The sequence below is a fragment of the Schistocerca gregaria genome, chromosome 6 (genome assembly GCF_023897955.1).
Source record: "Schistocerca gregaria isolate iqSchGreg1 chromosome 6, iqSchGreg1.2, whole genome shotgun sequence".
In the NCBI taxonomy this organism is placed as follows: domain Eukaryota; kingdom Metazoa; phylum Arthropoda; class Insecta; order Orthoptera; family Acrididae; genus Schistocerca; species Schistocerca gregaria.
In genome coordinates this window covers 146,878,830-146,905,234 of record NC_064925.1, presented here as the reverse complement: position 1 = coordinate 146,905,234, position 26,405 = coordinate 146,878,830, and positions in this window count along the sequence as shown.

Genomic DNA, 26,405 nt, shown 5'->3' with positions numbered 1-26,405 from the left:
ACACGTTTCCAGTGGGACATTTTCAAGCAACGTTGGCAGATCATTCTGTAGAAATGTGATGTATGTTCCAGCTGTTTGGGCCCCTGCAACGAAGTGAGTACCAATGAGGTGGTCGCCAATGATTCCGCACCATACATTTACAGTCCACGGTCACTGTCGCTCTAACTGTCTGAGCCACCGAGGATTGTCCATGGACCAGTAATGCATGTTCCATAGGTTCACTGCCCCATGGTTTGTGAAACCTGCTTCATCGGTAAACAGGTAGAACTGCAACGCATTCTCTGTTAATGCCCATTGACAGAATTGCACTCGATGATTAAATTCATCACCATGTAATTGCTGATGTAGCGGCACATGAAACGGGTGAAAGCGGTGACGATGCAGTATGCGCATGACACTACTTTGACTCAGTCCACCAGCTCTTGCAATGTCCCATGTACTCATGTGTGGGTTCATGGCAACAGCAGCTAACACACCAACTGCACCCGCTTCTCCTATGACGTGCCTGTTATGGACCCTTTTGTGTGCTACGACCATTCCTGTTGCATACATTTGGCGGTAGATGTTTTGCAATGTGCAGCACGTTGGATGCTCTCTGTCCGGGTACCATTCTGCATACACCCTGCAGGCTTCAGCTGCATTTCGTCAACACTTGCCACAGATGAGTATCATCTCCGCCTTTTCATAGTTCGAATACACCATGGTCACAATTCCTACAACACTACACTATCACAGACATCTAGTAACATGGTGTACTACAGTTGGTCTGCGTGCAGAGATGAATGCAGAATAACAATAGCAGCAAGCGCTACATGCGGACACTGCAACAGCTAGACCAAACCACAACAGTGCACTACACCCACACTCGTAAACACGGTCGTCATCGTAAACATGTCCCTGCAGATGCTGCTCGCCAAGTGTGGCCCATGTTTGTTACAACACGTAACTGAATGATGGAGGTTTCAAGCGTCAACTTTAGGTTACAATATCTCCGGATGTAACTAACATTTTATAATGCAACAAATGGCACTGATTACGTATTTGTTTATAAGTTCAGATGTGCTAATAAAACTAACGTCGTTCCATTTTTTAAAAAAACGTAGGTTTGTGTTAAAAAACATACTTCCGTGCATTTTTGTATGGTTTGTATTAAACAATTACATTAGCACCTCTCCTCACGTCCGGTCTGTGGAATCGGTTCATCAGTATTTGATGTGGCTTATGAAATATATCCAGCGGTAACGTTAGGTGACTCACCCTGTGTGTGTGTGTGTGTGTGTGTGTGTGTGTGTGTGTGTGTGTGTGTGTGTGTGTGTAAACAAAGATGATGTAACTTACCAAAGAGAAGTGCTGGCAGGTCGATAGACACACAAACAAACACAAACATACACACAAAAATCGAGCTTTTGCAACCCACGGTTGCTTCATCAGGAAAGAGGGAAGGAGAGGGAAAGATGAAAGGATGTGGGTTTTAAGGGAGAGGGTAAGGAGTCATTCCAATACCGGGAGTAGAAAGACTTACCTTAGGGAGAAAAAAGGACAGGTATACACTCGCACACACACACACATATCCGTCTGCACATACACAGACACAAGCAGACATTTTGAAAATATATAAATATAATAGAGAGAAACATTCCTCGTGGGAAAAATATATCTAAAAACAAAGATGATGTGACTTACCAAACAAAAGCGCTGGCAGGTCGATAGACACACAAACAAACAGAAACATACACACAAAATTTTGTGAGTATGTTTGTGTTTGTTTGTATATATGATGATGTAAATAAAATAGAAAGAAACTTCCACATGGGAAAAATATATTAAAAACAAAGATTCCAAGACTTACCAAGCGGGAAAGTGCCAGCAGACAGGCACAATGAACAAAACACACAAACACACACACAGAATTACTAGCTTTCGCAACCGATGGTTGCTTCTTCAGGAAAGAGGGAAGGAGAGGGAAAGACGAAAGGATGTGGGTTTTAAGGGGGAGGGTAAGGAGTCATTCCAATCCCGGGAGTGGAAAGACTTACCTTAGGGGGAGAAAAGGATAGGTATACACTCGCACACACACACACACATATGTCCATCCGCGCATACACAGACACAAGCAGACTTTTTTGGGGTATGGCTTGTTGAGATGAAAACATTATTGTTTAGTAGTTCCATAAAATTACCTTCACATTTTCTTCAGCACATATTTCACAGCTTGCACACTGTGGCTTGAAAGTAACTGTGCAACTGTCCTCACACATTGACATGCATGGCCTGTAACATTCAGGTGGGTCTCTGAAATATGAAATGTAATTGATAGATCACCCTTCTGATGATCCAATAGATTCTGTATTAACTTCTTTGTACATTCATGACATCTGGTGAAATGAATCCTTTATCTAGTAAGAGATTTCGTGGCAACTTTGATCATGGATACATTACAGAATTCCTGTACCTCCCTGTCACAGACATCAAGGGTTGAGAAATAAATTTTACTCATTGATAACCCAAGCTGGTTCCACATTTCAATATATTTGACTCTCATGTTGCAAGCTGCAGATACAATGCATAATCCTAGTTCATCTCCTTCGGGATATTTTATTATTCTTTCTAAGAGTTCATTAGTCACTGTGACATCCACGTCATATTTTACTGGCTGCTTCCATGCAGCAAATAAGCTGCGGGTCACCATCATATTGTAATGTGGCAGGCAAAGGTACACCATAATGATGTGACCAATATTGCAGTTAAGATACTACACCATCCACACTTTGTTTTGTACACCAATATGAAAGTTTATATTTCTGTCTGATTACACATATTAATAGGTTGTGAAAGTGTTACCAGTGAGTGCAGTTTTTATAATGTGCTCTCAAATATGTAAAAATTTAAGTCAGATTTGATGTAAACAAACTAGTGTTTTCTGTCTCACTATACCTCTTACCTTAATCATAACTTCTTAATGATAGAACATAATTCAAATATTAGCAAAATTAGACACCCGGTACCGGTAACTAAGAAATGACATCTGAGTATTATGAAAGCTATGAACTTTTTAATTTAAAATGTAAGTATCGAATGTTTCATTATTATGAGTAGTTTAATCTTACAGTTCAGTTTGTTCACAACATTGCAATGTAATTAACCTGAAGTTAAATTCTGTGAACATAAATTTCTAAAAATTATTGATTCAACAATATTTCTACTGATTGTGGATGTTGTAATGTATAAACAATAGGGTGCCTGAAACCATACAGTTAGTGTTAGTCTGTCAGTAACAGCTTGACTGGTTTTTGGTCAACTTCTGTACATGTCGCGTTAGTAAAATTTTTAAAATTTATCAAAATTCAAACCATGTGTTTGAGTTTTTCTTTGAAATGTTGGAGAGCACCACACAATGAAGGAACCTGGGCCATTTACTCATCCTACAAACTGAACATTTGTAAGAAGTTTACTGGTACTGTGCTGACTACAAGTGTCAGTGCATTTCAAAGTTACCACAGCAGAAAGGCCAAAAAATGGGCATTATTTTAGGGATGACATCATCGCCAAACATTGTACAAACTGACAAGTAAACACATAAACACAGATGCCACTACCCCACTTCCAATGGGCTTTAAAAAAAATAGTTCCTGTGGAAAGCAATAAATCGTGTGTCATGTGGGCGCAATCGAAAAAGGAAATGTATGTTTGTAACTCTCAAATGTGGAAAAAACGAAGAATTTTATTAATTTTTTATGTAAAAAATTGGTTGTTCAGAAGAAGACTATCAACCACTTATTTCATTACTTACAAGTAATTGTTAATATTGTTGTATAGTCTGAATAACGCATAACTGTGAAGCTTCTATGTAAAATATTTGGGAAACAAACACAAAAAAATCACATTTTCTTTTAAAATTCTTATACTTTTATAAAATCTCATTAGTGCCCTGGAAACTTATGGCAAATCTCAGACATGATGTGAATCAAATATTGCTTCCATGGCTCATTTTGATGAATTTTTATTGTAATCCTCCATGAGCTTGATGGCTCTCTCAAGCAGATAATTTATAACTTTGATTTTAATACTTCATATTGATGAACTCACCATTTTCAAGCCACTGTGAAGGATTAGTCTTAAGGAACTTCCCACTGAAAACAAAACTGGTAACGGAATACTGACACTTCAGTGGAATCAAGCTGTTGAAGTCCATAATTGGTAATTATTGGCATTTAATCAATTAATATTTGAATCCTTTTAACAGTTTTGCCTCACTATTCTGTCTATGATTCAATGTATAGTCCAGTTTTATTTTTCATTCGGAACATTCCTAATCACAATTAGGATAAACAGTGCTTATAAATTTAAATTCGAAACTTCAATCATATCATTGTTTTACAGTGTCTTGCAAATTATGGAATGTTTTGATGCAGAAATGATTCATTAATATTCAGATACTCATCTTGATGAATCAGGAGAGTTAATCATTACTGGTGACATTAGCACATCCTTTCTTTTCAGTGCAGAGAGTATTGGGGTGATTCTCTTGAAATATGTTGCATCCTTTCCGCATTAGAAATAATTTTCCCAAAACCAAAATTTTTGTGTGTTCATTCTCTACTTATAATTCTTCACTTCTCTATTATAAAATTTTTCATTAATGTTCAAAGTAAGCAAACATCGTGCATAAACTGTGCCAAAACTGTGTCATGTAGTTGGAGCCATGATCACTTATACAACAGTGGGAATATTTACATCTATTTTAAGACATACAAAGTATTACAATTGTATAACACAAATGATTTCCCTACAGGATTCACATTACAGTTTTGCTTGACAATTTAGACTAAAACAATCACAATAAAATTTTTTGTCAACATTTCCCTTTTTTTATGAAACTACCAGCTCTTTACATTTGTCTGATTTCAACATTTTTTCTTATTTACTTTGGGTGTTTACATTCTCCACAAGAAGGAGAATATAATCATTTTTCCAGTAAATACATCTCTCCAAAATTTTACATTTTAATATGTAAATTATATGAATTATATAATCTTATTAACATAATGTTTTACGGGATTACATAAGTGTCCGATTCCACCCATCTGTTTTGACCCATGAAGTCATCAATATGGCAGAAATGGCTACTCTAAGTGTCTCCAATATGGTGCCTATGATGTCACTACATACATATGGCAACAAACACAAAAACACTTCCGTTGAACTATATAGGTCAACCGCAGCTGACAATACCGAAAAAGCAACGCCTACAGCAAAAAATTACGAAATTTGTAAACAGATGCTTCCCTTGACCACAGCTGACTATACCAAAACACCAATAACTACAAATAGAACTACGAAAATTGGAATCAGTCATTTCCCTTCACCTATATAGATCAACCATAGCTACTGGCACGAAAAATCCAACACCTACAACTTTGAAAAACAAAACAAAAACCATAACACCTCAAAAAGTCAATAATCCCTACGTAAATTAAAACACATTCAATACACAAAACATTACAACTCCACTGCAAAGTAGGTTGTCCATCACACACACACACACACACACACACACACACACACACACACACACACACACACACACAGAGGGCGCCATCATACACAACAAGACGACACCTGTAAACACAACCAACTCACGAACTCCGCACCATACCAGAACACCCTTACGTCACCGGGTCAAAGCAGACGGGTGGAATCGAACGCTTCCATTGACCCTGTTTTACATACCCCTATTATTATTGGACTTAGTAGATTATTTCATTTATACAATAGTGAGTATAATAAAAATGAAAATTATAGAAAAATGAGCATAATTCAATAGAACTTCTCAATGCGCCATTGTTTCTGCAGCTCGAGGCAAATTCAGAGTAAGTATTCAAATGTACTACCACCAACTTCAATACACTAAGTGATCCAGTTTTCAAATGACTGTGCACAGAACAGAAGCATATCTGCGGGAACATCAGCATAGGTCTTTCCAATGCAGTCGACCATGCCTTCACAGCCTGTTGGCACTTCCTCGAACACTTTAGCTTTTAAGTATCCCCACTCATAGAAATCTGGTGACATCAAATCCGACAACCTAGCAGGCCAAGTAACAGGTCCACCTCTGCTGATCCGCTGACCTGTGTAAACAGTCTAATACCTCCTGCACTTCAAAAGCGTAACGGACTGAGCAACTGTCATGCTGAAACCACATACACTGTCAAATGCCCAGGCAACATCCTACAGTAGTACTGGTAGTTCGTGTTCCAGAAATGTTTGACATTTGCTTCCATTCAACATGTCGTCGATAAAATGTAGTACACAATATCCTTGTGTGTTTAATTTCTTATACTGTGAAACATTATCTTATGTGTATCATATATTGCCATACTATGCCAAAACGTGGTTACACTTACCCCACTTTAATCTAAATCAAATTCATGGCACAGTAGGAACAATGAGCATGAGAAACAATATATGTCGAGGGGATAGAAAGGGTATTATATACATATTCAACAGTGTTTGCTAATAATTTGTAACATTGAGAAACTGGATAATTGTTAATTGAAAGGTGTTTGCAGCCAAAACTATACATATATCACTAAGCATCAAACATAAATTAAGTACAACTAGAATGAGCTTAAAACCTCACATGAACAATCTCTCAAATCCTTTCCCATTAGTACTACAAAAAACTAATTGCTTCATTATTTAATGTACTGGTTGCAAATAAGACTATATCAATCATACGTGGTATGTGTGTCAAAATTGACAACATGAGCAACCAAATTACATTTTCCAAAAAAGAAAGTTATATTATGTATAAGACATCATAAGCTCATATAAAATTACATGACAATTATTATCATTATGTAAGGTAGTACCACTGCAACCCAAAAGTATTCTCATCATAGTACTGAAACAGATTCATAATTACTACAAAACATTTTCATACTTAAGCTAACAAACTGAAATAAAATAACTCTTTATTTCGTTCATCTGTAACAAAGGAAGAGAAATGTTCACTACTTTACTCATTAGACATTAAATCTGTTGATACAGTTTCCTATTCTGTACATTTAATTTCTGAAACATTCGCCCATCTGTCACCATATAGGCCTATACAAGTTTGTACTTTGCATTAGTAAATAACACTGAAACAGTCACAATCGCCACGCATTTATTATGAATATATTCTACAAAAATAACAAAATAAGCATAAACAAGACAATTCCTAGACATGGCAAACGCTATCTAAATTACTCCGCAACAGTCAAAGTTTTCCAGACATTCCAGTGATACTATTACCCCTCCTCCAGTCCTTTTCTTGAATTCTGTATCAATTGTAACCTTTCTGTCTGTCAGAATTTGTTTCTATTTTACTTCTAGTTGGTAGTCAATTACAGATACAAACATTACATCTCATCATCTACAATTACTCATTTAATCATCATTAATTCATTATCAAACACCAGTATCCAGTTAATTGTTTAAATCAAACCGTCATGACGTCACACACTACTACCCCATTACGTCACGGGTCAAAGCCGACGTGTGGGATCGGACACTTTTGTTGACCCATCAACAGATACCGGATACATAGATATCACATTACATGTCATCTTGTCTCTGACCAAATGTGTAATTACACTTTTAAGTTACTTGCACCACTTGAAACATGTCACATGATTCAGTGAACACAGTCTACTATATTTCCAAGACAATTAATCCCTAACCATAACCTCTTCATTAATATTCGCTTCCATTCAGCACGCCATCAATATAATATGGACCAATGAGTTTGATCCCCATGATGCCACACTATGCATTAACCAACCACGGACACTGGTGGTCAGTTTGCCATTGCGGGATTGTCTTCACTCCAGCAATGCATATTATGTCGATTAACGCTACCATGGTTTGTCAGAAAACAGTACCCCAGCAAAGAACATGGGGGTCATTTGTTGACATGCCCATTCACAAAACACCACCCAGTTATGGAAATAAGCATCATGAAGTGTGTTTTCTGGCTGTAGCGACTAACCGTACATAGAAAACTCCAACCAATTATGAACGGGCACTTTTATTAGATTCGTGTAATGACACAAAACACAAGAAAAACTCTAAATAAATTCACAACATTCACATTGCATCCTGTCCGCAGCTCGTGGTCGTATGGTAGTGTTCTCGCTTCCCACGCCCGGGTTCCCGGGTTCGACTCCCGCCGGGGTCAGGAATTTTCTCTGCCTCTTGATGACTGGGTGTTGTGTGGTGTCGTTAGGTTAGTTAAGTTTATGTAGTTTTAAGTTCTAGGGGTCTGATGACCATAGATGTTAAGTCCCATAGTACTCAGAGCCATTTGAACCTTTTTGAACATTGCATCCGATTCGAAGTCCACAAAACAGAACCAAAGAAACACTACTCCCCAAAGACTATTTACTCTGCACTTCGTAGGTGGCAGTCAATGACCTCTATAGTATGGAGATCACTGGTGGCAGTTACTCGCGGTCGATGGTCACCACAAAGGTCTTGATGCACAGTCTAACATAACAGTTGCAACCCTTCGCCTCTAGTTTGTTGCCTTCTGTGCTGCCAGCAGCGTGCCAAGCGGCCATTAAGTTAAACTGTTGAATTTGGTGCAATCATGAAAGCGAAAGCGAATAGTAGTTGTGTATTTTGGTTTGTACTGTGGTTTTTACAAATGAAAACGTAGCGTAGCACAATAAATTGCAGCAGCACCGAGAAGAAGATACCACATCGGTCTTTTTTAGGGTTCCTAAGGATCCTGCCCCCCCCCCCCCCCCCCCCCCATGACCACAGACTTTGCCATTGGTGGGGAGGCTTGCGTGCCCCAGCGATACAGGTAGCCGTACCGTAGGTGCAACCACAACGGAGGGGTATCTGTTGAGAGGACAGAGGGGCAGCAGCCTTTTCAGTAGTTGCAGGGGCAACAGTCTGGATGCTTGACTGATCTGGCCTTGTAACATTAACCAAAACATCCTTGCTGTGCTGGTACTGCGAATGGCTGAAAGCAAGGGGAAACTACGGCCATAACTTTTCCCAAAGGCATGAGGCTTTACTGTATGGATAAATGATGATGGCGCCCTCTTGGCTAAAATATTCCGGAGGTAAAATAGTCCCCCATTCGGATCTCCGGGCGGGGACTACTCAGGAGGACATTGTTATCAGGAGAAAGTGAACTGGCGTTATACGGATCGGAGTGTGGAATGTCAGATCCCTTAATCGCACAGGTAGATTAGAAAATTTAAAAAGGGAAATGGATAGGTTAAAGTTAGATATAATGGGAATTAGCGAAGTTCGGTGGCAGGAGGAACAAGGCTTTTGGTCAGGTGAATACAGGGTTATAAATACAAAATCAAATAGGGGTAATGCAGGAGTAGGTTTAATAATGAATAAAAAATAGGAGTTTGGGTAAGATACTACAAACAAGATAATGAATGCATTATTGTGGCCAAGATAGACATGAAGCCCACGCCCACAACACTAGTAAAAGTCTATATGCCAACTAGCTCAGCAGATGATGAAGAAATTGAAGAAATGTATAATGAGATAAAAGAAATTATTCAGATAGTGAAGGGGGACGAAAATTGAATAGCCATGGGTGACTGGAATTCGATAGTAGGAAAAGGAAGAGAAGGAAACGTAGTAGGTGAATATGTACTGGGGCTAAGAAATGAAAGAGGAAGCCGCCTGGTAGAATTTTGCACACAGCACAACATAATCATAGCTAACACTTGCTTCAAGAATCATAATAGGAGGTTGTATACATGGAAGAAGCCTGGAAATACTGACAGGTTTCAGATAGATTATACAATGGTAAGACAGAGATTTAGGAACCAAGTTTTAAATTGTAAGACATTTCCAGGGTCAGATGTGGACTCTGACCACAATCTATTGGTTATGAACTGTAGATTGAAGATGAAGAAACTGCAAATAGGTGGGAAATTGAATAGATGGGACCTGGATAAACTGAAAGAACCAGAGGTTGCAGAGAGTTTCAGGAAGAGCATAAAGGAACAATTGACAAGAATGGGGGAAAGAAATACAGTAGAAGAAGAATGGATAGCTCTGAGGGATGAAGGCAGCAGGGAAGGCAGCAGAGGATCAATTAGGTAAAAAGACGAGGGATAGTAAAAATTGTTGGGTGACAGAAGAAATACTGAATTTAATTGATGAAAGGAGAAAATATAAAAATGCAGTAAATGAAGGAGGCAAAAAGGAATACAAACGTCTCAAAAATGGGATCGACAGGAAGTGCAAAATGGCTAAGCAGGCATGGCTAGAGGACAAATGTAAGGATGTAGAGGCTTGCCTCACTAGGGGTAAGATAGATACTGCCTACAGGAAAATTAAAGAGACCTTTGGAGAAAAGAGAACCACTTGTTTGAATATCAAGGGCACAGATGGAAACCCAGTTCTAAGCAAAGAAGGGAAAGCAGAAAGGTGGAAGGAGTATATAGAGGGACTATACAAGGGCGATATTCATGAGGACAATATTATGGAAATGGCAGAGGATGTAGATGAAGATGAAATGGGAGATATGATACTGCGTGAAGAATTTGATAGAGCACTGAAAGACCTAAGTCGAAACAAGGCCCCGGGAGTAGACAACATTCCATTAGAACCACTGATGGCCTTGGGAGAGCCAGTCCTGACAAAACTCTACCATCTGGTGAGCAAAATGTATGAGACTAGCGAAAAACCCTCAGACTTCAAGAAGAATATAATAATTCCAATCCCAAAGAAAGCAGGCGTTGACAGATGTGAAAATTACCGAACTATCAATTTAATAAGTCACGGCCGCAAAATACTAACCCGAATTATTTACAGAGAATTGGAAAAACTGGAAGAAGCTGACCTCGGGGAAGATCAGTTTGGATTCCGTAGAAATATGGGAACATGTGAGGCAATGCTGATCCTACGACTTATGTTAGAAGTTTCTAACATTTGTAGACTTGGAGAAAGCTTTTGAAAATGTTGACTGGAATAATCTCTATCAAATTCTGAAGGTGGCAGGGGTAAAATACAGGGAGCAAAATGCTAATTACAATTTGTACAGAAAGCAGATGGCAGTTATAAGAGTTGAGGGGCATGAAAGAGAAGCAGTGGTTGGGAAGGGAGTGAGACAGGGTTGTAGCCTCTCCCCGATGTTATTCAATCTGTATATTGAGCAAGCAGTAAAGGAAATAAAAGAAAAATTCGGAGTAGGTATTAAAATCCATGGAGAAGAAACAAAAACTTTAAGGTTCGCCGATGACATTGTAATTCTGTCAGAGACAGCAAAGGACTTGGAAGAGCAGTTGAACGGAATGGACAGTGTCTTGAAAGGAGGATATAAGATGAACATCAACAAAAGCAAAACAAGGATAATGGAATGTAGTCGAATTAAGTCGGGCGATGCTGAGGGAATTAGATTAGGAAATGAGACACTTAAAGTAGTAAAGGAATTTTGCTATTTGGGGAGCAAAGTAACTGATGATGGTCAAAGTAGAGAGGATATAAAATGTAGACTGGCAGTGTCAAGGAAAGCGTTTCTGAAGAAGAGAAATTTGTTAACATCGAGTATAGATTTAAGTGTCAGGAAGTCGTTTCTGAAAGTATTTGTATGGAGTGTAGCTATGTATGGAAGTGAAACATGGACGATAAATATTTTGGACAAGAAGAGAATAGAAGCTTTCGAAATGTGGTGCTACAGAAGAATGCTGAAGATTAGATGGGTAGATCACATAACTAATGAGGAGGTATTGAGTAGAATTGGGTAGAAGAAGAGTTTGTGGCACAACTTGACAAGAAGAAGGGACCAGTTAGTGGGACATGTTCTGAGGCATCAAGGGATCACAAATTCAGCATCGCAGGGCAGTTGTAGAGGGAGACCAAGAGATGAATTCACTAAGCAGATTCAGAAGGATGTAGGCTGCAGTAAGTATTGGGAGATGAAGAAGCTTGCACAGGATAGAGTAGCATGGAGAGCTGCATCAAACCAGTCTCAGGTCTGAAGACCACAACAACAAGGACTCTGGGAGGAATATGACATCATGTTACTAAACTGTTTCATCCGGATTCACTTGCAAACTACACGTATATTGATAATTAATGTTTCGTTCTAGGAGCAGACAATGAACACTTAATAGCAAATGAGAGCATGTTATGAAAAATACCCTGTTTACCTTTATAATAATGTTAAGTACTGTCCGCTTCTCATTGAATAAAACCAATTCATGAATGCAGACGATAATAACCTCATGTGGAACGCAGTTAACCACATTGTTTGACACTCCAGATAATCTCCTTCAACTGAAGCAACACTCCTATAGCACTGAAGCGGCCAGTTCAAGTCTCTTTATATCAGTGCCAGATTCATCTGCATCGTCAACACAGACATGCTCCAACGATGAAGTGGTAAAATTAAGTGCAATTATTCATGCCTAGAAAAATCGCATGGAATATCAGAATGTGCAGATCACTAGACTTCATTACGGGACAAGGTAAGTGCCTATAATATTAAGTACAGACAGCAAAGGAAACTATCGTAAGGATCAAGTGCAGAAGGAAAAACTAAACTTGAAGAGTATAGGATCCCGATATTTAAAAAAATGCCCCTGACTTGTCGTTAAGCCAGATTAGCATACCATCTGCAAGATGGAAAGACAAAAATAAGCTGTTTGCTCTAAATTTATTATATTACAGCACTCAGGCATACAGGTTTTGTCAAATGTTTCATGTCTCCACCAGTGCATACATTACAGAGGTATGTGGAAGGCATACGGTACAAATAAAATGTGGGATAACTGACAATTTGTTCCACCTTTTAAAGCAGAAGGTACAGCATTTATCCGATACTGAGAAACTAGTGCGTATGCCATTGGATGGAAAGTCTCTAATTGCAAATTTAACATAGACAACACTTCTGACAGTGTTATTGGTGTTAGGACTTGGGATTTACACTAACAATATGTTTCTCCCACTATTTGGCAATTGCTTGTACCACTTAGAATAATATAAAGAGGAAGGTCATACTTGTGGCAGCAGGTAACAATGACTAAAACACAATAGGCCTACGGAACGACAAATTTGGCGTCGATCCATTTTGCATTTAGAGATACATGTCTGTGCTTCTTATGTGTGAATCTGTGTGTTTATATTTCCTTCGTTATCAACTTGGTAAGCTGCTGTTCTATCCAACGTCACAAGTGTTTTTTCACAATTATGTTGTAACTTCCCACTGTTTTCATGATTTTTATCCCTGCTTGCACTTATTTTAGAATTATTTTTAGAAACCTTTATGTCTTTTGATATTACACAAAGTCTTGGAGGCAACAAAATAATTCAAGTATTTCATAACCACATAGGAATGAGGTGCAAAACAAACATGCTTACAGTGCATCTGAAGTTCTCCTTTCTCACCGCTTGGAGGACTAATGTCACTCCAGCTGTCAAACGGTAACAACTTTTACAGCAGTGAGTGTCGCGATTGTTATGTTAGACTGTGGGTCTTTATGCAGTAACACATGGTATGGATTATATTTATGACGATGCAGTATTGTGACAATACTACCTACAGACATATTGGAATCACAGTGTAATTGGCAGGCACTTATCCGTGGGTTGTGGTGCACTGCTGCAACTACAGCTATATTTCAGTAGCCTCTCCTGTTACATGTCCACTTTATTTCCTTTTGCTGGTCTGTATGCTGCCATCAGACATAATGGCATCCACGACCCCAAAAAAGAATAAATGAGAATGAACAATCTCCGAAAAATGCTCAGCATACAAGACAACATCTCAACATTTCGCCTTCATTCTCCATAAATTAGGATGATTTCAGTTTTTTCATCTGTGTTGCAACATTTATCATCCACTTGCACGTCTGTTCTCCAAATAATAGGCAGGTGTGCAGGCAGACTGTCTGGTGTAAACTGACATTGTACTTATCGACTTCAACAAACATCAGATGGTTCGTATGAGTGATGACGTTTTCCTATGCGCTTTAGCCCGCTTCTTAATGTAAGAATCGGGTTCAGAGTACCAGTATACAAGACAACATCTCAACATTTCGCCTACATTCTCCATAAATCAGGATGATTTCAGTTTTTTCATCTGTGTTGCAACATTTATCATCCACTTGCGCGTCTGTTCTCCAAATAATAGGCAGGTGTGCAGGTAGACTGTCTGGTGTAAACTGACATTGTACTTATCGACTTCAACACACATCAGGTGGTTCGTATGAGTGACGACGTTTTCCTATGCGCTTTAGCCGGCTTCTTAATGTAAGAATCGGGTTCGGAGTATCAGTATTCATTACATTACACAATTTTGATTTCACAATGCTTATTTAACTGAAAACCCTCTCCACATCTGCATTTGAGTGGGGGAGACTTAACACTGAAATTGTGAGACACCATAACTCTTGAAATGAATTTATGCCTGTGGAGTCTTTACAAGCACCTACTTCAGCCCAAAAACCGACTGTATTACTAGCGTTGCGTCATTTTATGAAACTGATATTCTGCCACTGATTAATGATGGATTCTATTACGTTAGTTTTAGTAAACCAAATATTTCAGTTAACTCAGTATTTGTTTCTTTAAGAGACTTGAGAACCTCGCTTACAGAAAAAATGTTAATCTTTTTCAGGATTTGAATGTTATTAGAAAGCTTTTTTTTTTTCTTTAGTGAGTTTTATTGTGAAATCTATGCACCGATTACGAAGGAGATATTCAGATTCACAACTGAGTTTCATTTCTGAAATCATTTTCTCAAATCCATATCCCATATATGGTTTAAGATTTACATACAAATCAGTATCACTCGTCAGGACATCTACTTTCGCTGTAGGTATTATAATTCTCCTACTCACTGATTGGACGATATTTGTCAAGTCCTGAAGTAATTTTGTAGGCTCAACATTCTCACTTTCAAAAGCATTGGTTGTTTTTTGCATTTCCTGTGCTATATGTTTTAAATGATACAGTATAGCTTTTTCACAGGATCGCAATACATGTTTTACAGATTTCTGCTGTGTAGCAGTTTCTTTAGATCTGACAATCTGAAAGTGAAGTTTCATTTCTTCCCACTGCAGTGTTGCAAACGTAGGGGTTCCCCCCTCCCCCCTCCCAAATATAGGGGGAAGATAGATGGAAAGGGTTTTTTGTAGCGGCTTCATTTTTAAGGGGGATTTGGGGGGGGGGGGGGGGGGGGAACTCTGAGAGAAAGGCAGAAAGAGCGCGCGTAAAGATCGTGGAGACTAGAGCAAAGGAGTGTGCACAGCATGCTTCAGCGGTGGACTCGAAATCCGTACCCCGCCCAATGTGCAAACTCATTAAAAACTTGTCTAAAACTTTTCAGTCTGGTTGAATTTGCACTGATAAATACCGTTATATATTACTGAATATCGTATTATTTGTATTACAGATTGGATAGGACCTGGTCCGACTGATTCAGATTCTAATGTGGGCAGTGCCTGATGGCCTGTGTAACATATTATACTACTCTTTCAAATTACAAATTAAGTCTTAATTGTCTTTCTAATGTACCACAAAACGGACAAGAACCTCAAAAAAATAACGATTGGACCTTATATTCATTCTAGAATGCCAAAAGAAAACACAAAACTATATCAATTAAAATATGCGTAATGTTGGGAGACTGATCCAGAACTTCAAGGTTTGTAGCCAAGCATCTTTTTAATTTGTACGAAAATTTTACATAATATATCGCATTCTAGTCGAAATATTATATTCTCCTTAGCATACTCTGTCTGAGAAAAAATAACCAAATGTGATAATGCAAAATCTAAATTGAATAGTAAAATGAGGTTAGGGAGAAACCCTAATTTCTGCAGTCAGATTGTTTCCAGCTATCGTTGTTTTGCAAATAGTTCAAATGGCTCTAAGCACTATGGGACAAAACATCTGAGCTCATCAATCCCCTAGACTAAGAACCACTTAAGCCGGCCAGAGTGGCCGAGCGGTTCTAGGCGCTTCAGTCTGGTCGCAGGTTCGAATTCTGCCACGGGCATGCATGTGTGTGATGTCCTTAGGTTAGTTAGGTATAAGTAGTTCTAAGTTCTAGGGGACTGATGACCTCAGAAGTTAAGTCCCATAGTGCTCAGAGCCATTTGAACCCCTTTTTAGTACCACTTAAACCTAACTAACCTAAGGACATCACATATATCCATGTCAGGGGCAGGATTCGAACATGCGACCATAAAAACAGCGCGGTTTCGGACAGAAGTGCTTAGAACCGCTCGACCACAGCGGCCCGCGTTGTTTTGCAGCAATACATAATGAATAGTCGTGTAAATGTTGATTCTTTCGATAAATATTTGTATGCAAGAATTTCTTAAAAGCTTCCAGACCAGGAGGCCAGTCACGATTTTAACAACATTTTCTTAAAAAAGGTAAAATAGGCAAACTATGTCAGTTGTCAGTGTGTTTCAGTTCAGTTTGTGGACTGCCTTTGCACAGAAACTTGATTTTGCAGTGATTGACTATTACTTCCAGGTGTTGCACATTAATTTTGTTCAGTTTATATGTACTAGCTTGCTTGTTTTTCTACATGAGTTCGTTAATCTGTCTAGCTTACGAATGAAACATGGTGATATTTCTATTGGCATGGCATTTTGAATATTTTCATGTTTGCAGTCGTGACGTTTGATATGGAGGTGGTGTGAAAGTTGTTTTTAACAAATATTTTTAGATTTATTCCATTCCCCAGGCAGTTGAGGTGGTCTTTGCAACTCTGCAATAAGACTTGCAAAGAAAAAGGCACTGATCACAACTTTTTACAGACTGATAAAAATAATTGATGCCGATGCAAAAAGTATTTCATGGTGACATTAAATCTCAATTAGAAGAAGATGGTTTAAGAGTTGAAAATATAGTCGGGATCGGCCTCGATGATGCAAGTGTTATGGTTTGGAAACACAAATCTGCCACTTCTGTTTAAGAATGAAATAAGTGACATAATTGTCATGAGGTGCGTTAGTTATTCACTCCATCTGTGAGCTGAAAAGGCATCGGAGACATTACTGCATCAACTGGAATTTTTAGTATGGGAAACGCATAACTGGTTTTCCTACAACCCTATTTTTTTCCTTTATTGTTATTTTGATACCTTATACAAAGGTAGGCCGGCAGCGGCAACACTAATCTGCTCTTCGGGCACAGATAATACATTTATTACAAGTGGAGACATCGAAAAACGAAAAAACATGGTGGATAGACTAGACACACAAATTTAAAAAAAAAAAAAAACCATGAAGTCGTTCACAACTGTAGTGTCCAAAGAAAAACGTTTAGCACTCGAGCACTAACAGAGACAACAGAAACGACACACGTGAACAAAGGAGCACAAATGGCGAAACACTGGATCACTAACACGATGGCACACACAAAAACACTGGTGTCGATCTCCGGCGTGTGAATGTTCACATTACATGTACGAGTCTGGGGACCTGCCAAAAGGGGAAAAGGCAGTGGAGGAGGGAGAGGGGAGGGTGTAGATTCCAGTGGCAAAGGAGATGAGAGGGGGAGGAAAGGAGGTAGGGGGTAGGGGAAGCCCAGGGGGAGGAGGGGGGAGGAGGTGGGGAGGAAGGCAGAGAAGGGAGAGAGGGTGTCCTAAGGAGAGAACACAGGGTGTGGAAGTGGAGGATCAAAGTTGGTAGGCGGGGTAGATGGAGGGGATGAGGGCATCATCAGGGAGAGCGAGTTGGTGGAAGCCACCTTGGGTGAGGGTATGGAGATTGGAGAGATGGAGAGCAGGTGGAACGTGGGAATACAGGTGCGGCAGTGGACTGGGGTGAGTAAGGTTGGGAGAGACAAGCGGGTGAGGGGGATCAAGTTTATGGGAGGTGTAGAGGATCCATACCCATTAAAGAAAAAGGAGGAGGAGCAGGAATGGAATAAGGTCATACAGGATCTGCGTGGGGGAGGGGAGATGGATGTAATAGGCGAGGCAGAGCGCATAGTGTTCTAGGATTTGAAGCGATCTGTAAAAGGTTGGAGGGGCAGAGATCCATGCAGGGTGGGCGAAGCAGAGGATAGGGAGGGTGAGGGATTTATAGGTGTGGAGGATGTTGGAGGGGTCCAGACCCCATGTGCGGCCAGAAAGGAGCTAGAGGAGATAGAGGCAGGAACGTGCCTTGGCTTGGATTGTCTGGAGATGGGGAGTCCAAGAGAGGTGCCGGTCAAGCGTGACGCCAAGGTACTTGAGGGCGGGGGTGAGGGTCATAGGACAGCCATAAATGGTGATATAGAAGTCGAGGAGATGGAAGGAAGGGGTGGTTTTGCCTACAGTGATCGCCTGGGGCTTGGAAGGATTGACCTTGAGAAACCACTGATTGCACCAAGTGGTGAACCAGTCAATATGGGATTGGAGAAGGTGTTGGGAGCATTGCAGGGTGGGGGCAAGGGCAAGGAAGGCGGTGTCATTGGCATATTGGAGAAGGTGAATGGGGGGTGGAGGTGGTCATATACAGAAGGTAGAGAAGAGGGGAGAGGACGAAATCTTGGGGTACACCGGCAGATGTGTAGAAGGTGTAGGAATCTGTGTTATGGATGGTGACATAGGAAGGACGTTGGGAAAGAAAGGACCCGATCAGACGTACGTAGTTGATAGGAAGGGCGAAGGTTTGGATCTTGAAGAAGAGACTGTAATGCCATACATGGTCGTAAGCACGCTCAAGGTCGAGGGAGAAGAAGATGGCGGAGTGACAGGAGTTGAGCTGTTCGGAGAGGAGATGAGTGAGGTGGAGGAGAAGAAGAAGGATGGTCGAAAGACACACTGGGTAGCGGGAAGGAGGCGGTGCTAGCAGAGATGCTGGTGGATGTGTCGGGTAAGGATGGATTCCAGGACCTTGCTGAAGACCAAGGTAAGGCTGATGGGACAGTAGGAGAAGACAACAGATGGCGGTTTGTCAGGTTTGAGAAACATCAGGATATGGGAGGTTTTCCACAGGTCAGGGTAGTAGCCGGTGGACCAGACCACATTACATTATATAGCCTGGCCAGGGTGGAGAGGAAGGAGGCTGGAGGTTCACGGAGGTGGCCATAAGTAACACGATCATGACTGGGAGTGGTGTTGTGTTTTGTGCGGAGTGTAGTGATGGTATCCAGAGTGGTGATGGGGGCATTGAGTTCATTGTGTGTAATGTTGTCCAAGTACTGGAAGCCAGGAGCGAGTGGAGGGACAGAGGTGTCACATTGACTGTGGACATCCGGGAAGAGGGAGTAATCGAACTGGGAAGGGTAAAGATATCGGAAAGGTAGGAGGCAAAGTGATTGGCGTTACTAAGGTTTTCAGGAAAGGGTTGGTCATCATGAAGGAGAGGGTAGTAGGGGGAGGGTGGTTTACATCCAGTAAGGTGGCGGAAGGCAGACCAGTACTTGGATGAATTGACAGGAAGTGTAGCATTAAGACGGGTGCATGTCTGTAGCCAGTCCCAGTGTTTCTTATCTGCAAGCAAATTTCTGAATTGCCGTTGTAGTTGCCGGTGGCGTCGTAGTGTGTCCGGGTCACACGTCTGGAGGAAGGCATAGTAGAAAAATGGTTCAAATGGCTCTGAGCACTATGGGACTCAACTGCTATGGTCATCAGTTCCCTAGAACTTAGAACTACTTAAACCTAACTAACCTAAAGACATCACACACATCCATGCCCGAGGCAGGATTCGAACCTGCAACCGTAGCAGTCGCACGGTTCCGGGAAGGCACAGTAGAGAAGGCGGGATTCACAGAGGATGAGGACGGCCTGTGGGGGTAAAGTGGGACAGTGAGGATGGATGGCAATGGTAGGGACGTGGCCCTCCATGGCCTCAGACAAGGTCTGCTGAAGAAAGGAGGTGGCAAGGGTGACATCATCAGGTGGTGATAGGCGTGGGGGTGTCTATCGACCTGGGTAGAAAGGGTACCCTGGTAAACATTCCAGTAGACACAGGAATAATCATGGACATATTTTGGAGGAGGGTCGATGCAAGGATCGGGACGGGGGCGACGACTGTCTGAAATGGTGAGAAGGACATGGAGACGGTCACTGCCAATACGGTCAAGGACTTCCACCACTATGCCGTCTCTAATGACCTCGTTGTCGACGGGATGTTAAACACTGACCACCACCACCAACCACCACTATGTGACCAAGGAGGTTAGGGGAAGAGAGGACAACATCGGGGGTGGTATTGGATCCGGGGCGGGTGTGCTGGGGAATGGGAACAAGGTCACCTTGGAGGGTAGAGAGAAACCGATGCCACCGCTGTAACTGGGCAGCAGAACGATTATGGATGTTGAGGTTGGCAGCGATCATGTAGGAGGAGAAGGTACAGTCAATGTGGGAAAAGAAGTCAAAAGGAATAGGGGCAGCAGGGCGGACATAGATGGTGGTGTAGGTAATGGTAAGGCCGAGGAAGAAGAGACTGAGGATCAGGTGTTCTGTGGGGTCAGAAAAGAGGGGTTGGAGCCAAACAGGGATGTGGCAGTGGTGACCGATGTCCACCACACCACATGCTATCAGGAGGGGAGTGGTGGAGAAGGTAGGGTGAAGTGTGAATGGTATGCTGGGACTGAAGAAAGGTTTCATTGAGGAGGAAGGCACCCATGCGGTGGGTCGTGAGGGTGTGCAGGAGGAGGGTCTTATTGGGAGGAGGGGAGTGGATGTTATTGAACAAGATACGGTGCAGTCATGCTATGACAAGGATGTAGACAAGTCTGTCGAGATGCAAGAAGGTGTGATGGACTTGGATATAGGAATAGGTAGCATAGGTGTTGAAGTGGATTGGGCAGGGAGGGATGTCTGCTGGCAGGTGTGGGGGCGCTGGAAGGGTGGATGTTCTGGAGTACGATGGTGACAAACCTTATGATGCCCTTAGCAGTGCGAGGGGGGGGGGGGGGGGCAGACAAAGGGAATTGCCAGGAGGGGTGGGGGTGTCCAGAGGGCGGACAGGGATGGTGATTTCAGGAGTGATTGGGGGGGGGGGGCGGGCCTTGCACTTCTAGGAGTAGGTAGGGTGCAAGAGGTTGCAGGCGTTGCAGGAAGGAGGAGACTGGAGGTTGGGACACTGTCGGAGGAAGTGCACCTGTTTGCAGTGTGGGCAGACAGGGGCCTTGAGGCACACAGATGCTGGGTGTGTGTTATAACGCAGGCACCTCTGGTAGCGGAGGGATTGAGGAGGGGAACGGGAGGGTCGAATTTGTACCGGCGATGGAACAGGAGGGCACCCTCCTTCAGGAGAAGGTCGATGGGAGGAGCATGTTCAGAGATCAGCCACATAAGGCGGGTGGGGTCGGCTGGGTTGAAAATCCGGCGTACCGCCCGTATTGCTAGTTACGGGTGTGTCTTAAGCTCTGCCAACACCTCCTCATCTGTGATCATTGGACTAAGACGAATGATCACGGCAGTGAGGGTCGGCAGGCAATGTTGGGGGTTGGGGCTGGTGGGAGGGGGACAGGGAAGGAGCAGAGGTGAGGGAGGCATTGGTGCCAAAGTGGGTAATTGGGATTCTGGATAGGATGTCGGAGTAAAGGGTGGGGCTAAGGTAGGTGATACGAACAGAGTCATGGTGGGGAGTGAGGAGGGAGATGAGGGCTCCGGAAAAGTGCTGGAGGAAGAGCAGGGTGAGGTTCCGGGCTTTGAGGAGTGTGGGATCCCGACGGGACAGGAGGTATTTATAGGAGGATGGGGAAGAGGAAGAGGAGGTGGTAACTCTCCCGAGTTACCGCCGGAGATGTACAGCCCTAAATGATCAGAAAAGTATAAGATACTGTACGAAACTAAAAGTGGTACTGGCTGTTACAAGCACGCGAAAACTAGTTGTAGGTTTCTCGAACCAAAAAGTCTCTTCTGTTGCATGAGACATTGTTAACTGCAGTGAACGACAAACACAACGCTTCATAATCAGGTGTGGTAAGTTTAAATCTCAGCCTCACATACACTGAAGCGACAAAGAAACTGATATACCTGGTGTATAAGTATGAAACCGAAATTTGCCTACAGATTGTGCTAGCCGTCAGTGTAGGGCCTGTGAGACCGCATCTGCAGCGCCATTGGCTTCCTGTAACTGCTGACGACGAATGTCAACACACAATAACCGAAGTTCCGTACATCGGTATCAGTTTCAAACAAGTAAACATGACGAGTTTTGGGCCTACGAACTAAGATTTGCGGACAGCGTTGGTTTCCTATTATCATTTGAAGAAAACTGCTGCAGAATCGCATCTAATGCTTGTTGAGGGTTTCGGCGAACATGCACTTGGGAAAACACAGTATTTCGAGTGGTTCAAAAAATTCCACATTGGTGATTATGACGTGAGAAACGACGAGCGTGGGAAACTACTGGAAAAGTTCGAAGGCAACGAATTACAGGCCTTATTGGGTGAAGAAAATATTCGAACAGGAACTCGCGGAACAATTGAATGTGACGCAGAAAGCCGGTCCTCTTCGGTTGAAAGCTACGAGAACGCTGCAGAAAGTGGGAAAATGAGTTCCGCATGAACTGAATGAAAGACAGCAAGCCAATCGAAAGACCACTTGTGAAATGCTGCTCGCCAGATACAAAAGAAAGTCGTTCCACCATCGAATAGTGTCAGGTCATGAAAAATGGATATATTTCGAGAATTCTAATCGTCGTAAATCATGGGTGAATCCAGGCAAACCATCGACATCCATTGAAAGACCAGATCGCTTTGGAAAGAAGACAATGCTCTATGTATGATGGGATCAGAGGGGTACCATCAATTATGAGGTACTAAATATGGGGTATAGTGAAAGAGGAGACTGGTAGAACCAGAAAGGACCTGGAGCAAATAGCACTAAGGGTAGATTACACATTAGTAACCGATGGGCATAGTGTGACAAATCTATATAACAAGTACTTTATATCCATTACTGATAAAATGGGATTATCAGGATCAGTAAATAATGCCCTTGAATATCTGAAACTAGCCTTTACAAATAGCTTCAGGTACATGAATATATCACTCACTTCACCAAAAGAAATAACTTCCATAATAAAATCTTTAAAAACAAAGCATTCTAGTGGTTACAATGAAATATCAACAAAGTTAATTAAGGTGTGTTCTTGTGAGTTTAGTACAATTCTAAGTTACTTGTGTAACCAGTCAATTATATCTGGGACGTTTCCTGACTGGCTAAAATATGCAGATTTTAAGCATCTATTCAAGAAAGGGGATAAAGAGATACCATCAAACTACAGACCGATTTCACTTTTGCCAGCATTCTCAAAAATTTTACAAAAAGTAATGTACAGGCAGCTACTCAACCATCTGACCACAACTAACATATTATCAAGAACACAGTTTGGATTTCTGAAGGGTTCTGATATCGAAAAGGCTATTTACACCTAGTAGATTAAAACTAAAGAAACTGCAAAAAGGTGGAAATTTAAGGAGATGGGACCTGGATAAACTGAAAGAACCAGAGGTTGTACAAAGTTTCAGGGAGAGCATAAGGGAACAATTGACAGGAATGGGGGAAAGAAATACAGTAGAAGACGAATGGGTAGCTTTGAGGAATGAAATAGTGAAGGCATCAGAGGGTCAAGTAGGTAAAAAGACGAGGACTAGTAGGAATCCTTGGGTAACAGAAGAAATATTGAATTTAATCTATGAAAGGAGAAAATATAAAAATGCAGTAAATGAAGCAGGCAAAAAGGAATACAAACGTCTCAAAAATGATATCGACAATAAGTGCAAAATGGCTAAGCAGGGATGGCTAGAGGACAAATGTAAGAATGTAGAGGCTTATCTCACTAGGGGTAAGATAGATACTGACTACAGGAAAATTAAAGAGGCCTTTGGAGAAAAGAGAACCACTTGTATGAATATCAAGAGCTCAGATGGAAACCCAGTTCTAAGCAAAGAAGGGAAAGCTGAAAGGTGGAAGGGGTATATAGAAGGTCTATACAAGGGCGATGTACTTGAGGACAATACTATGGAAATGGAAGAGGATGTAGATGAAGTTTGAAATGGGAGAGATGAAACTGCGTGAAGAGTTTGACAGAGCACTGAAAGACCTGAGTCGAAACAAGGCCCCCGGAGTAGACAACATTCCATTACAACTACTGACGGCCTTGGGAGAGCCAGTCCTGACAAAACTCTAGCATCTGGTGAGCAAGATGTATGAGACAGGCGATATACCCTCAGACTTCAAGAAGAATATAATAATTCCAATCCCAAAGAAAGCAGGCGTTGACAGATGTGAAAATTACCGAACTATCAGTTTAATAAGTCACGGCCGCAAAATACTAACACGAATTATTTAAAGACGAACGGAAAAACTAGTTGAAGCCGACCTCGGGGAAGATCAGTTTGGATTCCGTAGAAATGTTGGAACACGTGAGGCAATACTGACCCTACGGCTTATCTTAGAAGCTAGATTAAGGAAAGGCAAATCTACGTTTTTAGCATTTGTAGGTTTAGAGAAAGCTTTTGACAATGTTGACTGGAATACTCTCTTTCAAATTTTGAAGGTGGCAGGGGTAAAATACAGGGAGCGAAAGGCTATTTACAATTTGTATAGAAACCAAATGGCAGTTATAAGAGTTGAGGGGCATGAAAGGGAAGCAGTAGTTGGGAAGGGAGTGAGACAGGGTTGTAGCCTATCCCCAATGTTATTCAATATGTATATTGAGCATGCAGTGAAGGAAACAAAAGAAAAATTCGGAGTAGGTATTAAAATCAATGGAGAAGATATAAAAACTTTGAGGTTCGGCGATGACATTGTAATTCAGAGATAGCAAAGGACTTGGAAGGGCAGTTGAACGGAATGGATAGTGTCTTGAAGGGAGGATATAAGATGAAAATCAACAAAAGCAAAACGAGGATAATGGAATGTAGTCAAATTAAGTCTGGTGATGTTGAGGGTATTACATTAGGAAATGAGACACTTAAAGTAGTAAAGGAGTTTCGCTATTTGGGGAGCAAAATAACTGATGATGTTCGAAGTAGAGAGGATATAAAATGTAGACTGGCAATGGGAAGGAAAGCGTTTCTGAAGAAGAGAAATTTGTTAACATCGAGTATAGATTTAAGTGTCAGGAAGCCGTTTTCGAAAGTATTTGTATGGAGTGTAGCCATGTATGGAAGTGAACATGGACGGTAAATAGTTTAGACAAGAAGAGAATAGAAGCTTTCGGAATGTTGTGCTACAGAAGAATGCCGAAGATTAGATGGGTAGACCACATAACTAATGAGGAGGTGCTGAATAGGATTGGGGAGAAGAGAAGTTTGTGGCACAACTTGACTAGAAGAAGGGATCGGTTGGCAGGACATGTTCTGAAGCACCAAGTGATCACCAATTTAGTATTGGAGGGCAGCGTGGAGGGTAAAAATCGTAGAGGGAGACCAAGAGATGAATACACCAAGCAGATTCAGAAGGATGTAGGTTGCAGTCGGTACTGGGAGATGAAGAAGCTTGCACGGGATAGAGTAGCATGGAGAGCTGCATCAAACCAGTCTCAGGACTGAAGACCACAACAACAACAACAACAAACATTTACACCCACAGTGAAAATTTACTTAATTCATTAAATAACAAGTTACAAGCAGCAGGTATTTTCTGTGATTTGTCAAGGGCATTCGATTGTGTGAACCACAACATCCTTTTAAATAAATTAGAATTCTATGGTGTCACGGGCAGTGCTGCAAAATGGTTCAAGTCATACCTCGCTAACAGGAAACAAATGGTGTCAGTGCAAGGGACTAGTGAATTAAGTCATCAGTCATCATCAGAATGGGAAGAAATTACATGTGGTGTCTCACAAGGATCCATCTTAGGGCCATTACTCTTTCTTGTGTACATTAATGATCTCTCATCAGTTACATTGCCAGAAGTAGAGCTCGTTTTGTTTGCAGATGACACAAGTATTGCAATAAATAGTATGTCGAGTGTAGTTCTAGAAAGATCTGCTAATGATATTTTTATGGATATTAATAAATGGTTTAAAGCCAACTCACTGATGTTAAACTGCGAAAAGACTCACTATATGCAATTCAGAACCTGTAAGAGGTTTCCACCCAGCATATGCATGAAGTATGAAGAAGAGCAGATAGAAGAGGTTGACAGTCTTAAATTCCTAGGATTACAACTGGATAATAAATTCAGTTGGGAGGAGCACACCACAGAACTGCAGAAACAAATCTATATTTGCAATTCGAGTGTTAGCAGACATAGGCGACATAAAAATGAAATAGCTTGCATACTTTACCTACTTTCATTCCATAATGTCATATGGTATAATATTTTGGGGTAACTCTTCAAGTCAAACAAAAGTTTTCAGAGTCCAAAAGCGTGTAATACGTATTATTTGTGGAGTAAATTCACGGACATCCTGTAGAAACCTCTTCAAAGAACTGGGTATACTAACTACTGCCTCTCAGTATAT